This window comes from Balaenoptera musculus, chromosome 20 (assembly GCF_009873245.2).
Source record: "Balaenoptera musculus isolate JJ_BM4_2016_0621 chromosome 20, mBalMus1.pri.v3, whole genome shotgun sequence".
Lineage (NCBI taxonomy): Eukaryota > Metazoa > Chordata > Mammalia > Artiodactyla > Balaenopteridae > Balaenoptera > Balaenoptera musculus.
This window is the reverse complement of record NC_045804.1, coordinates 57,204,985-57,218,694: the sequence shown is the minus strand read 5'-3', so window position 1 is coordinate 57,218,694 and position 13,710 is coordinate 57,204,985. Positions and strand designations below refer to the sequence as shown.

At 39.9% G+C, this 13,710-nt stretch overlaps 1 protein-coding gene across 2 annotated transcripts in view; it reads right to left on the bottom strand.

Moving 5' to 3' along the window:
• The window catches only part of NCOR1 (nuclear receptor corepressor 1), a 149,399-nt gene that overhangs the window by 127,277 nt on the left and 8,412 nt on the right, over positions 1-13,710 (bottom strand). For both annotated transcript variants that reach the window (XM_036835424.1, XM_036835425.1), the window contains exon 2: positions 1,315-1,492. The gene's annotated coding sequence lies outside the window, so the exon portion shown is untranslated. The remainder of the gene's footprint in view (positions 1-1,314; positions 1,493-13,710) is intronic.

Here is a 13,710-nt window from a genome sequence, read left to right as displayed (position 1 = left end):
AAAAACTGGAATAAGTGACTGGATAAACAAATATGGTATATCCATACCCAGCAATAAAAAAAAATTAATTACCAAGATGCGCCAGAACATGGATAAACCTCAAAAGTATTATGGGACAGAAAAGAAGCCACTGACAAAGGTAATCTGTTATGACAGAAAGCAGACCACAGTTTCCTGGGAGTTGAGGTTTGTGGGAAGTGGGGGAGGAGGCCTGACCTGGACGGGGCACAAGGGAACTTTCCGGGGTGAGAGAAATTTTTTCTTTCTTCATTTTGGTGGTGGTTTTATGACTGTATGAATCTTGTCAAAATGTACACATATAATAAAATTTTATTATATATAAACTAAATCCCAAAGTCGATTTAAAAAAAAAAAAAAAAGACAGCAGCAGCAACAATAATCTAGGAAATTAGTAATCAGAGGAATAGCACTGGGGCAGGAAGGACACACAACCAAAACTCAACACCTAACCATGTAAGAATCCTCAATCTAGCAGTAGAAAGTGACTTCTTCAACGAAAAAAGGACATCTACAAAAAACATGTGACTAATATTATACTTAATAGTGAAAGACTGAATGTTTCCCTAAACAGAAACAAGGTAAGGATGTCCCTTCTCACTTAGTAATCATGACCATGCTTTAAAGGAGTCCTTGGTAGTATCCAGTAGTACTCAACTATATTTGCTGGTAAGTGTGCTTTCTTGTTCTCCGAAATGACCATTTCATTCCTTCCCTTCTCTTTTCTTCAAACCTCTTACACCTCCGTCCCTGGCGCACTCTAAGCTGATTATTTCACCTATTTTATTTTTCACAAGGTAAAACAATCACGCAAACTCATCTTCCTACCATCAAATCTCTCAAGAAGGCAGAGGTTCTTTAATATATCACAAATAATACCAGTAGCTACATAGAGTAAACACACATATAGAAAACCTTAGCACAGGACCTGGCTCTCACTCAAGAGTGGCCAAGTCATCCGGCCAGCTTAATACTCAACCAGAACTTGGCACATAAACAGATGTCTTAACTTAGAAACTCTAGGCAATTGATTCTTCTCTATCCATCAACAACTCCTACAATCAGAAGCAGAGACATGTTCACCTCCTGAAATCTGGCATAGAGCCACAATAAGAAGATAATTAATCCCTAACCTTTGGTCCCCCACCTTCGAGAATGGTTCTTGCCATTAAAAAATATATATAACAATTATATACATATAATTGTATTTGGTTTCTGACCAACAAATGTATTAAATGGGAAAAGTAAAGAAAAACACAAAATACATATGCAACGTGCGTAATAGCTGTTCCTTACCTGCTGGTGGCGGGTGCTGGGAAAGGTGTACTGAACAGAGTGGGGAGGATAACGACTTTGCTCTGTGCTGAACGCTCCTTGGTTGGGGGGATAACCTGAACTTGACATTATCAGTAAAGAAGTCCTCACCAGGTTGTGAGATCAAGTGCAACAAACAATCATGCTTCTAGGAAATCACCTAAACAGGATGGGGAAAGAAAAGAATTGATAAGTACTAAAGCACCAGGTGTGCTTCTAATAACACAACTATAGCTACATAAACAAAACCACTATTATCAGTAAAAGCTTTCTCTCATGTTACTTACTTAATATAATAAAAGTTACTGGGGCTTTAAAAACATCAATGGGTCCTTTCCTCTATACTTAAAAAAGTTTCTTTAAGATATCACAAATAATACCAGTAGCTACATAAAGTGAACACACATAAACTCTTAGCTCAGGAGTCAGCACATAGCAACTGCTCAGTAAACATCCTTCTTTCAGTAAATATCTGAAACACAAATATTACATATTACAAAAACAAAAATCTATGGCTGTAAATTTGGGGGTTGTGAAAAAGTCAATTGTTAAAAGGATTCAAGAGTATTTATAAGGTAAGCATTTCTGCAGAGGAAACATTGTCTTTATTAAATAATTCTGCCCCAAAATGACAGCCTAAGAAGGCATTAGGGATAGAAAAGCTTTCAAGGAAGAACAAAGTGAGCCTATCACTTCAAGAAAAACTGCCAAATTTTTTTTGAAAATGAGGATTTTGGCAAACTTCCATCTGCCACCATGAGCCTGACGGCTTCCCCACATTTAAAGACTTTTCTGGCAAGACTGGTGGTGGTATTAACAAGGGTGAGTTTTTGATATTACATAATGAAATTTGAAGATCTGCGTAACTCAATGAATCAATATTTTCCAATGACCAATACAGAATTACAAAATAAGGCGTGAATGAAGTATTTATTTAAAGTACAAAACATTTTACCACAGTTCAATAAATAGGCGCAAGACAAACCAATAAATGTTTAATGTGACAGAATATGAAAGGTTTACTAATATGGTTTCAGATTCTACACAGTAACTAACCTTTAAAAATTTACCATTTGTCTGGTTTGGGTGTGATATCAAAGAATATCCACAATTACGTTAAAAGGCTATTAAAATACCCCCTCCCTTTTCTAAATACATGGCTACATGAGGTTAGCTTTTCTTCATAAACTTCCATCAAAACAACACACTGGGGCTTCCCTGGTGGCGCAGTGGTTGGGAGTCTGCCTGCCAATGCGGCGGACACGGGTTCGAGCCCTGGTCGGGGAGGGTCCCACATGCCGCGGAGCGACTAGGCCCGTGAGCCACAACTATTTAAAAAAAAAAAAAAAAACAACACACTGGGGCTTCCCCTGGTGGCACAGTGGTTAAGAATCCGCCTGCCAATGCAGGGGACACAAGTTCAAACCCTGGCCCGGGAAGATCCCACATGCCGCAGAGCAACTAAGCCCATGAGCCACAACTACTAGCCTGCGCTCTAGAGCTCGAGAGCCACAACTACTGAGCCGTGAGCCTCAACTACTGAGCCCACGCACCTAAAGCCCATGCTCCTCAACAATAGAAGCCACCGCAATGAGAAGCCCGCGCACCACACCGAAGAGTGGCTCCCGCTCGCCGCAACTAGAGAAAGCCGCGCACAGCAACGAAGAACCAAAGCAGCCAAAAATAAATAAATAAAACAAATTTATATATATTAAAAAAAAACATATTGCAAGATTGAATGCAGAAGCAGAAATGAGAAACAAGCTACCTTCTTTTCAGATACGGAAGAGGTCTGAAAAAATGTAAAACAATGCCACTATTCTCATCAAATTTTTTGTTATATTTTGGAAAATACTTATTAAAATGTTATTTACGTTAAGACTTGGGTTTATATTATTTTAAATAAATATCTTTTAAATTTTCCCATTTTAATATCTAATATGGTAAATATCAACATATATAACCCACATAAGCAAAAGCTCTTTGGAGTCCCAAATAATTTTTAAGAGTATAAAAGGAGTCTTGAGTCCAAAAGGTTTGATGACCACTGGCCTAGAGAATCAGGTCATCTTTAGATTGACTAGCATTAGTGCCCTACAGAGGCAGGTCACACCAGGTCCCTGCACTCCTTCTAGAAACTCTGGCCCTGTTAAGGTGTGGCTTTGACATGATGTTTATGTCAAGTGAACTACTCTACTGGACCCGGGTTGTACCAATCAGATCCCCCCTCCAGGAATCTGAATTAAGAACGTCAGCTATTGCGAAGTGGCCAGAGTAGGAGTCAAGGTGAGCCAGAGCATGTGCCAGAGAAGTTACAGGGGAGCAGAGGACGCCAGTCCAGACACAGACCAGAACAGGATGCAGAGAGAAGTGGAGCCCAGAGACCTCAAAGGCCCCCAAGACACACTGGGAACTGCCTAGGCTCACACTCCTTCAATCAGTCCCCACGAGAAGATGCTGTATTTCTTTCTTTCTCCTTGGATACCTGTTAAACTGCCTACATAGTCTCACAGTAAGTCCTCTTTGCTTAATACAGGTGGAGTAGGTTTTTACATCTTAGAATCATTAGATCTCAAGTTAAGTCCCAAAATAACTATACAAACCTTGAACAATCCAAATGTCATGTCCATCAACGGAGGAATAGATAGATAAAATCAGGTATATTCATACAAGGGAATATTATTCTGCCACAAGAAGAACAAAGCACTGATATACGCTACAGCTTAGACAAGCTCTGAAACATATGCTAAGTAAAAGAAGCCAATCATAGTGACTGATGATTCCTTTCATATGAAAGTCCAGAACAGCCAAATCTATAGCGACAGAAAGTAGATTAGTGGGTGCTTAGGGATGGTGGGGTGGGGTAGAGGCACAGTAGGTGATGGCTAAACTGTACGGGGTTTCTTTTGTTGTTCACTGTCACAAAATATACATAACATAAAATTCACCATTTTAGCCATTTTTAAGTGTACATTTCTGTAGCATTACGTACATTTACATTGTTGTGCAACTATCACGCCATCCATCTTCAGAGCATTTTCATCTTCCCCAAAAGAACCTCTACACCCAGTAAACACTAACTCTCCATCCCCTCCCCCAGCCTCTGGAACCACCATTCTACTTTCTGTCTCTATGGACTTGACTGCTCTAAGGACCTCATATAGGTGGAATCATATGAGTCACCAGTCCTTTTGTGACTGGTTTATTTCACTTAGCAGAAGTCTTCAAGGTTTATCCATGTGTTAGCATGTATCAAAATTCCCTTCCTTTTTAAGGCTGAATAATATTCCATTGTATTGGGGTTTCTTTTTGAGGTGATGAAAATGTTCTAAAATTGACTGTAGTGGTATCTGTACATATCTCTAATATATTAAAAACCACTGAATTGTACAATTTAAATGGATGAATTTTAAGGTACATAAATTATATCTCAATAAAGCTTTTTAAAAAAATTACCTAGCCAAAATCAAACAAGCAAAAAAACTATACAATGCAACCACAAGATTTAAAAACAATTGTGCTGCAGTCCAAGTTGACATATTCCATAGTCCATGAATCTAACACCCACATGTTCATATCTTCAAAACTCTGGAGTCAATATCCATCCCACAATCACTAGCATTTTATGGTTTCACGAGTAGTACTTTTCCTTTAATCTTAGAGGTAAATAACAGTATCTTATAAGCGAAGACATCTTTTTGCTGAAATACAGTATTAGAGAGTTACTGCATACAGTCTTAGGTTTCTGTCCTAAATCTCTCTCCAGAAAGCTTTTTGTCCCTTTAATTTGTTCCTTGACGCTTAGGATAAGGCAAGAAAATTGAGGACACTGATATTCTCAAAGTGATTTCCAATCTGAGGTCCTTCAAAAGACCAGGTAACGTTTGCAGGACTTTCAAGAAACCTAACAGAAACACATATACAAACGAGGGACAGAGGACACCCTCCTAAGCACAACCCCCAAAAGCACAAACAAGACTGTTATCTTTGACAGAGAAAAAATTTTTCTTATTTTTCTGTAAAACAAAGACACCCTAAAATGGCAAACCGCAAGCCAGAAAAAGCACAACAGCAAAATTCTGATATACATATACATATGTATCTTTCAAATCAATAAGAACAAATGATCACAACAGAAATATAAGACATGACAGAAATATGGGATTAACAAAGGAAATAAAATTAATGAAGTCAACTTCAATAATGACAGAAAAGTAAAACAAAGAAACTGGCAAAATATTAAAAAATAATGCTTAGTGTTTGGTGAGGGTTTAGAGAAAAAGGTACTGTTTCACACATTACTGGTGTGTATGTAAAATGGGTACAAATTGCTTTCTAAAGAAGAATGGCAATTTATACAGCATCAGCCTTGAAAATATGCATATCCTCTACCACAGCAATTCCACTTCCAGGAATTCATTTGGTTATTCAATACAGATATATCCAAAGATGAATGCCTGAGGATGTTTCTCAAGGAATTGTCCTAAATATCCAATACACGAGCTTAGAAAATTGTTTTTTAAGAAATTTAGCTAATGAAAAATTTTACTTAGAACATGTCACAAAAAAAGTTCTTATAAATAAGAACATTTTGTTTTATATAGTATGATTTGTATATACCACTACTACTCGATTTTTCATGTGTCTATCACATCTTCACAAGACTTCAAGGCCACAGGCAGAAATATCATGTACGTATTCAGTTAACATCTACTGAGCAGTATATACTGTGTGTCAACAGCTCTAAATGCTGGCATAGAATGAGACCACGATTGGCATCTTATCTTGAGGTGACACAGACAATAAGTGACCACAAAATACTATGATAAAGTGCTATAAATAAAACAGGATGAGAGAAGGGAAAGGGAGACATGTCTGGCAGGTAGAAAGCCAGTCTCAGCTAGGATGACCGTATGCCCCGATTTCCTGAAACAGATCCAATTTACAACTACTATCCCAGTGCAGTTATTAACTATGCTCCATTTCCTTCTCAAAACGGTCCCAGTTTGGGTAATAAATTATATTCTAAGATGACTTTTGAGCCAAAGCCTTGAAAAGACAAGAGCATTGCATGGAGAGAAACTAGAGAAGCCCTAAGGCAAAGCAAGGATGCTGAGGGAGAGTGAGGGAGAGGGTGACTGAGGCCAGGCCTGAGACTGGGTGGGGGAGACTGCATGGGGTTCTGCTGGTGTGTGACCTTATGTTACAAATATTTTCTTTCAGCATTCATAACTTGTTTTGTCTTTCTGAAGACCTTCTCTACCTCCCAAATTTTCAAATATTCTTCTACTTTCCCCTCTTACACTTCTTAAAGTTTTTTAATACATTTAACTCCTTAATCATCTAAATTTTTTTCTAAAGAAAGGTAAGGTAGGGGTCTAGATGTATTTTCTTTACTACTTGATAGTTAATTATCCAAACAAAACCCTTACTAAACATGTCTGCCTTTCCACACCGATCTGAAATGTGACTCATTCTTTATTACAACCCAGCAATTTCAGGATATACCCTAGAGAAACTCGCATGTACATACAAAAGGATATTTATTGCAGCAGTGCAATAGGCAAATTTGAAGACAGCCTAAATTCCATATTCATGATAAAATACTATACAGCAGTTACAATGAATAAACTAGAGCTATGTTTCAATACATATAAACCTCAAAAAAAGTAAAGTTTAGTGAAAACAACTTGTAGAATGATACATATGTTCGAAATACAGAAAACAATACTACATATTATTGACACACGGCTTAAGTTTTCTGTTTTCTTTTTTCTTTTTCATCATCTTAAGGATTTGGGAAGAGAGCAAAATTCAGTGCGTCAACTTGATCCAAATTCCTACCCAGCTAGGTTTAGAAAATAAAATTTTCTAGAGAACTGTCATTCAATCTAACCTTAAAAGAAAACTTAAGAGAAAGCAACTTTTAAAATGTTACCATCCTTACTACTACTCACTGCACTGTTCCTGCTGTCCCAGCAGCAGCCAGGGGAGGGGTCAGAAGAGGGCCAGTGCCTCCCAGACTGTTTCCTGCCTGCTCCCCGCCAAGGCCCAACTAACAGCGCTTTCACAGACCAGGAATCTGAAGCACAGAGAAATTCAATAATTTCTCTATGTCACAAAGTTGTCAGCAGCAAAAATAGGAGAAGCTAGTGTTTTCTGTGATGCTGTGCAGCTTTCTCAGCAGGTAATGAGCTACTCTGAGGAGCTGAGATGTGCAGTGAGACCACCCATCAAAACGACCAAGGGGCTTCCCTGGTGGCACAGTGGTTAGGAATCCTCCTGCCAAGGCAGGGGACACGGGTTCGAGCCCTGGTCCGGGAAGATCCCACACGCTGCGGAGCAACTAAGCCCGTGTGCCACAACTACTGAGCCTGCGCTCTAGAGCCTACGAGCCACAACTACTGAGCTCACACGCCACAACTACTGAAGCCCGCACGCCTAGACCTGTGCTCCGCGATAAGAAGCCACTGCTCGCCGCAACTAGAGAAAGCCTGAGCAAAGCAAAAGAGACCCAACACGGCCAAAAACAAATAAATAAAATAAATTTTAAAAATAAATAAATGAATAAAAATAAAACATTCCTTCCTACTAATTAAAACAAAACAAACAAACAAAAAAACCACCTGGGCAGCGCTCCCTTTCTACACACCTGCACTTGCTAGTGGAAGGGGAAAAGTCAACAAGGGAGGGGGAGGCGGGGGGGAGGGGGGGGCTTTGTTTGTTTTTGTTTCTGGAAATAGATATTATACGTACAGTTTAAGAGTTTCTCAAAGTACCACAGAATACAGAGGGAAAAATCTCCTTCTCACCCTGTCCCCAGCCTCTACTCAGTTCTCCCAAAAGGCAACCAAAGTTACTAGTTTCTGGAGTATCCTAGAAACAGCCTTCACACACACACACACACACACACACACACACATACACACACACACACTTTGCCCCCTACATAAATGGGAGCAGAGTAGATAATATATTGTTCTATATCTTGCTTTTATTACTTAACATCTTAATACATCTTGACAATCATTTTCATGAGTCCATAAAGAGCTTCTTCATTCTTTCTATTGCTGTAATGTATTTCACTGTATGAATGTTCACAAATATTTTATACATTTTCCAAGTAATTCTGATCTGCATCCCTAAAAAATGCTTAGGTGATCTGTCTCTGAGCTCTCCTCCCAACTCAGACATCCTAAGTAAATAAAGCTATAAATGGAATGGAGAGGCAAAAGAAAAGATCTTAGCTCAAGGTCATCCAAATTTTTTTCCATCAGTGGCCTACATGATGAGAAATCTATAGAGTATAGTGTTGTTTTCGGGTTGTTTTATTTTCATTTTCAGCAATGATGAGTCCTGAGTTCAACATGTACATTCAATGTCACTCAAATACAAGTCAAATGATTTGTCCGTGTTTCCCTTTTATCATAACCAATCCTTCATGATGTCCCAGTTTTCTCATGTGATTTTAGTGAAGTTTAATTTGAATTATCTTAAAAATAAATTAAAGATAGTTACTATCAGCCCACCACAGGTGGTAACAAAACATCAGCAAAACTAGAGCTTAGCCCTTACTGGGATACAAATTTATTGGTCAGAGCAGGCCCTACCTCTGGTGACAAGAACTGCAGCTTGGAGCCCACCACGACCTCCTTCCTCAAAACTTACCCACAAGACACACCACAACAGTTCAGACCTTTGTTTAACCAGTGCTCTTTCTTTCCAAACATCTTACATGGAAACCAAATGTAAAAAATACATAATACTCTGATTCAGGGAGAACGGGGAACCTAAATCTGCCTTTTCAGCCCCCTCCCCATCCCCGTCCTGCCTCCGACCCTCACTCCAGTCCTGGCTCACCAAGACACCTCCACAGAACACTTGACAGTTTGAAAACAACTGAAGTAAAAGAATCGGTTTAAAGTGGAGGCTGAAGGGGAAGGGAAAACCTTAAATGGCAGTTTCCAATTTTAAGTTCAGTTCATAGCTCCAAAACTCATTAACTCACAGTTACATGCTTGACTCATGGACTATAAAAATTCTGTGAAATGTTTAAGAAAACTGGTCAAGGTTTTACGTGCAACAACCTCGTATCATAAACATACATAATTGTATTCTAGGATGAAAATAATATACTAAAACCAGATGTCATTGTTATAAGTGACGAGCACACATTTTATCTGAATTTTGGAGATAAACTCAGAACTAGCCTCCAACATTTTGCAAACAGATAATAAAATACAGTAAAATGAAATCAGTCTATTTAAATTTCTCTTTGAATCTTCCCATATTAACATAATAAAGACACACATACTCACACACAAATTTACTCAACCGGAAACTTATCTTGCAAAACAAAATTTCAAATGCAATCCTAAAAAAAAAAAAAACCACCAAAAAAACAAAAAAAACAAATCCTTTCTCCCCAGGAACTCCTGGCTTTTGGCCTACAATCTTTGCATAATCAAAATGTACTTGGATAGGTTTTCAAGGTGGCCTAATCTGTCTTGGAAAAAGAGCTAAAAATATACTTCGCTGTGGAAGGACTACAGACGCCTCTTTAGATGAGCAAGAATGACTCCACCAAGGGTCACAACAGAGGTGAAGTCCACATTTCACCAAAGCAGGAAAAGGACACAATTCAATTTTCTTTTAAACTATCAAATAATACTTTTCGATACAAAAGTATGGCATAGGGGAATGGCCTCTATGACACTGCAGGTGCCAAACACTGGATACTAAACTGAGGCAAATCGGGTCTCACTAATTCTCACAAAGCAGTTCAGCTCTAGCCCAACTCCAAAAGCCCAGGAGGCAGGGAGAGGCTAAGGACCACCCCCTGGGATATCCCAACCACCTAAGAGTCTCTCGGTTGGTGAAGGTTTGGAGAAAGCCCATCTGAGCCTATCTCGGGGTCCAGCCTCCAGGAGAGGAGACAGAGGCTAGAACCATCCAAGTGGATTCTGTAATTTGTATGAGATCAGAGTGGTGCTAAACTGGAACAGAATTTCTCCCGTATAATAATCTAAAGCATTCTTCCCTTTGCAGGGCGGGGAGGAGTTACTCTGGGGGAATGTCATTAACAAGGTGTTTTATTTGTGGCCTCTTTTGACATAATGACATCTCACTTAGAAGACAGATTAAGGGGAGCTAAAGAAAAAGACATTTTAGACTACCCTACCCCCGATAAAATATGACAGTGAAAGGAACACATTAATATGGGCATAATCATTTGATTAATCTAAGAATACAGACATTCAATAAATAATTCTTGAGTGAAAACAACAACACTACTCTATCCCTACCTAAGGTGAGAAAGGAGAAGTTTCCAAAGACAGCGGCAGCAGGCAGACGGCAGCAGGCAGATGACTGAGAACCCTGTGGCACAGCGGCACTGTACTGACCTAATTCTCTAAACTGAGCAATATTCACTCCAGCTATAAGAATGAATACATTTCAAAGTGAAATGGACAACTATTGGGACTCCCCTGGCGGTCCAGTGGTTGGGACTTCGCCTTCCAGTGCGGGGGGTGCGGGTCGGATCCCTGGTCGGGGAGCTGGGATCCCGCATGCTTCGCAGCCAAAAAAACCAAAGCATGAAACAGAGGCAATACTGCAACAAATTCAATAAAGACTTTAAAAAAAAAAAAAAAAAAAAAAAGGACAACTATTTACCAACCCTCTCCTCCATCAACACAAACAAAGAACAGGGTATTGAGATCAGAAAATTTTTAACTTTGGATGCTTGGGATTAATGGACATGACAATACCTAAGGAGAATAACAAACAGTCACCATTTATTGAGCCTTTGCTACATCCCCGGCAGTGTACTAAGAGCATGGTGTGCACGAGCTCACCTAAACCACTAGTTCTACTACTACCCCTAAGAAAGGCTTTGGAGAGGCTAAGTACCTTCTTCAAGGTAATTTTTTTAGCTCAGAGCTATCTTAAAGATAATGTTTTGCTGCCTCCCCTCTGACCTGCTAAGAGAGGCTGCTAAAGGTTAGGAAGCAAAATAAAACAAGTCTAATGAACAGACTCTACTTCTATGGTATATACCAAAATAAAGTAGAAAAAAAGCAACTGACTTAAAAGGTACTGAATTCTATACAAAAATAATAATAATAATAATAAACAAAACCATCAGAGACCTGTGAGGGCAGGGACCATCTCTTCTTTCCACACATGGCCTCCCCAGCACCTAACAGTTCTTAGCTCTCAACACACCCATTCCAACAGCAAGTCCTAGCCTTCCTTCCATGCCCCGCCCCCAAGCCTCCCATGCTTCTCCATCTTGACTACCCCCATCCTCATCTCTTGCTGCAAGAAACTCCTAATTGGACTTCCCACTTCAATACTTTCTCCACTCAAAAAGCCAAATGTTTTTTAAACCATAAGTCAGAACACATCACTCTTCTGCTCAAGACTCCTCAGGAGCTGCCACGCACTTCAAACAGAATCTGAACTCCTCACTGTGGCCCAGGAGCTCCCCCCTGACCCCCACCCCCCCTACTGCTCAGGAGGCCACAAGGAGCTTCCTTCCAGCTCCCTCACCCAGGGCCAGGCCCTTCCTTGACTCAGGCCTTTGTCCTTCTTTACTCTCTGCCTGGAATGCTCTTCCTGGCTCACCCTTGGGGCCGAGGACTCCTCAAAATTAGGTCTCAGTTCAAATGCCATCTTCTCAGAAGGGCCTTTCCCAGCCACCCTCCAGTTACCCTTTTTGTTCTTCTACAGATTAATCATAATCTGAAATGCAGTCGTTTGTTTTACTTATACTGTCTTCCCCCACTAGAATATAAACTCCCTGTGTGATTCCCTACTATATTCATTGGACAAGAGAAACAAGAAATGTGCAGAACTTATTTGAAGGAAAGTTTGAAAATCTACTGAAGAACATAAAAGTCTGTTTGAACAAAAGGATAGGAAGTACACAAAGGTGTCAATTTTCCTAAAATTAACCTATGAATTCAATAGTGCCAATCACTATTCAGTATTCCCGATAAAAATCTCAGCAAGATTTCTTTTTGAACCTCACAGAATGATTCTGAAGTTCATCCAGAAGAATACATAGACCAGAATTGCCAAAGTCTGAAAAAAAAAAAAAAAGAGTAATGAACAGATGACTAACCCTACCAGTATTAAAATTATAAAACAATAGTAATTTAAAGGATATGATAACATATATCAAGAAAACATAACAGATTAGAAACAGTGCCAAACATATTTAGTAAATTGATAAAAGGTGCAAATCTGCTAACTGGGGCAAAGGCTGGATTATTCACCAAATGGTGCTGACACAACTGGTTACTTCAGGGGAAAAAACATACACACCTCTATCCCCCCCAAATATAGGTCTACCTCATGTCCTATACTAGAAATGAATTCCAGATGGACCCCAAAAATTAGAAGTTTAAAAAAGGAAAAGGAAGAAAGGCAAAGCAAAAAAAAAAAAAAAAAGAAACAATAAAAAATTAAAATCTAAAGACTTCTTTGTTTTAAAAATACAATCAAGGGACTTCCCTGGCGGCACAGTGGTTAACAATCCGCCTGCCAATGCAGGGGACACGGGTTCGAGCCCTGGACCAGGAAGATCCCACATGCCGCGGAGCAACTAAGCCCATGCACCACAACTACTGAGCCTGCGCTCTTGAGCCTGCAAGCCACAACTACTGAACCCACGTGCCACAACTACTGAAGCCCACGCGCCTAGAGCCCATGCTCCGCAACAAGAGAAGCCACCGCAATGAAAAGCCAGCGCACCGCAACGAAGAGCAGCCCCTGCTCTCAGCAGCTAGAGAAAGGCTGCACACAGCAACAAAGATCCAACACGGCCAAAAAAAAAAAAAAAAAAACAAATACAATCAAGTGTCTCACTCATGTGCCTCTCAGTTCTCCATCCTACAGCAAGCAACAAGGAATACCAGTTTCTTAGGTTTTGTTCCAGAAATATTCTATGATATAAAAGCAAATATGTACACACTATTTTTCCCCCTTAAAACAAGCAGTAGGGGGCTTCCCTGGTGGCGCAGTGGTTGAGAATCTGCCTGCCAATGCAGGGGACACGGGTTCGAGCCCTGGTCTGGGAAGATCCCACATGCCGCGGAGCAACTGGGCCTGTGAGCCACAACTACTGAGCCTGCGCGTCTGGAGCCTGTGCTCCGCAACAAGAGAGGCCGCGACAGTGAGAGGCCCGCGCACCGCGAAGAAGAGTGGCCCCCGCTTGCCACCACTAAAGAAAGCCCTTGCACAGAAACGAAGACCCAACACAGCCATAAATAAATAAATAAATAAATAAATTTAAAACAAGCAGTAGCATACTATACTTAATATTCCTCACTTTGCTTTTTCAGTTTAATAGATGGATGAATATTTTAAATT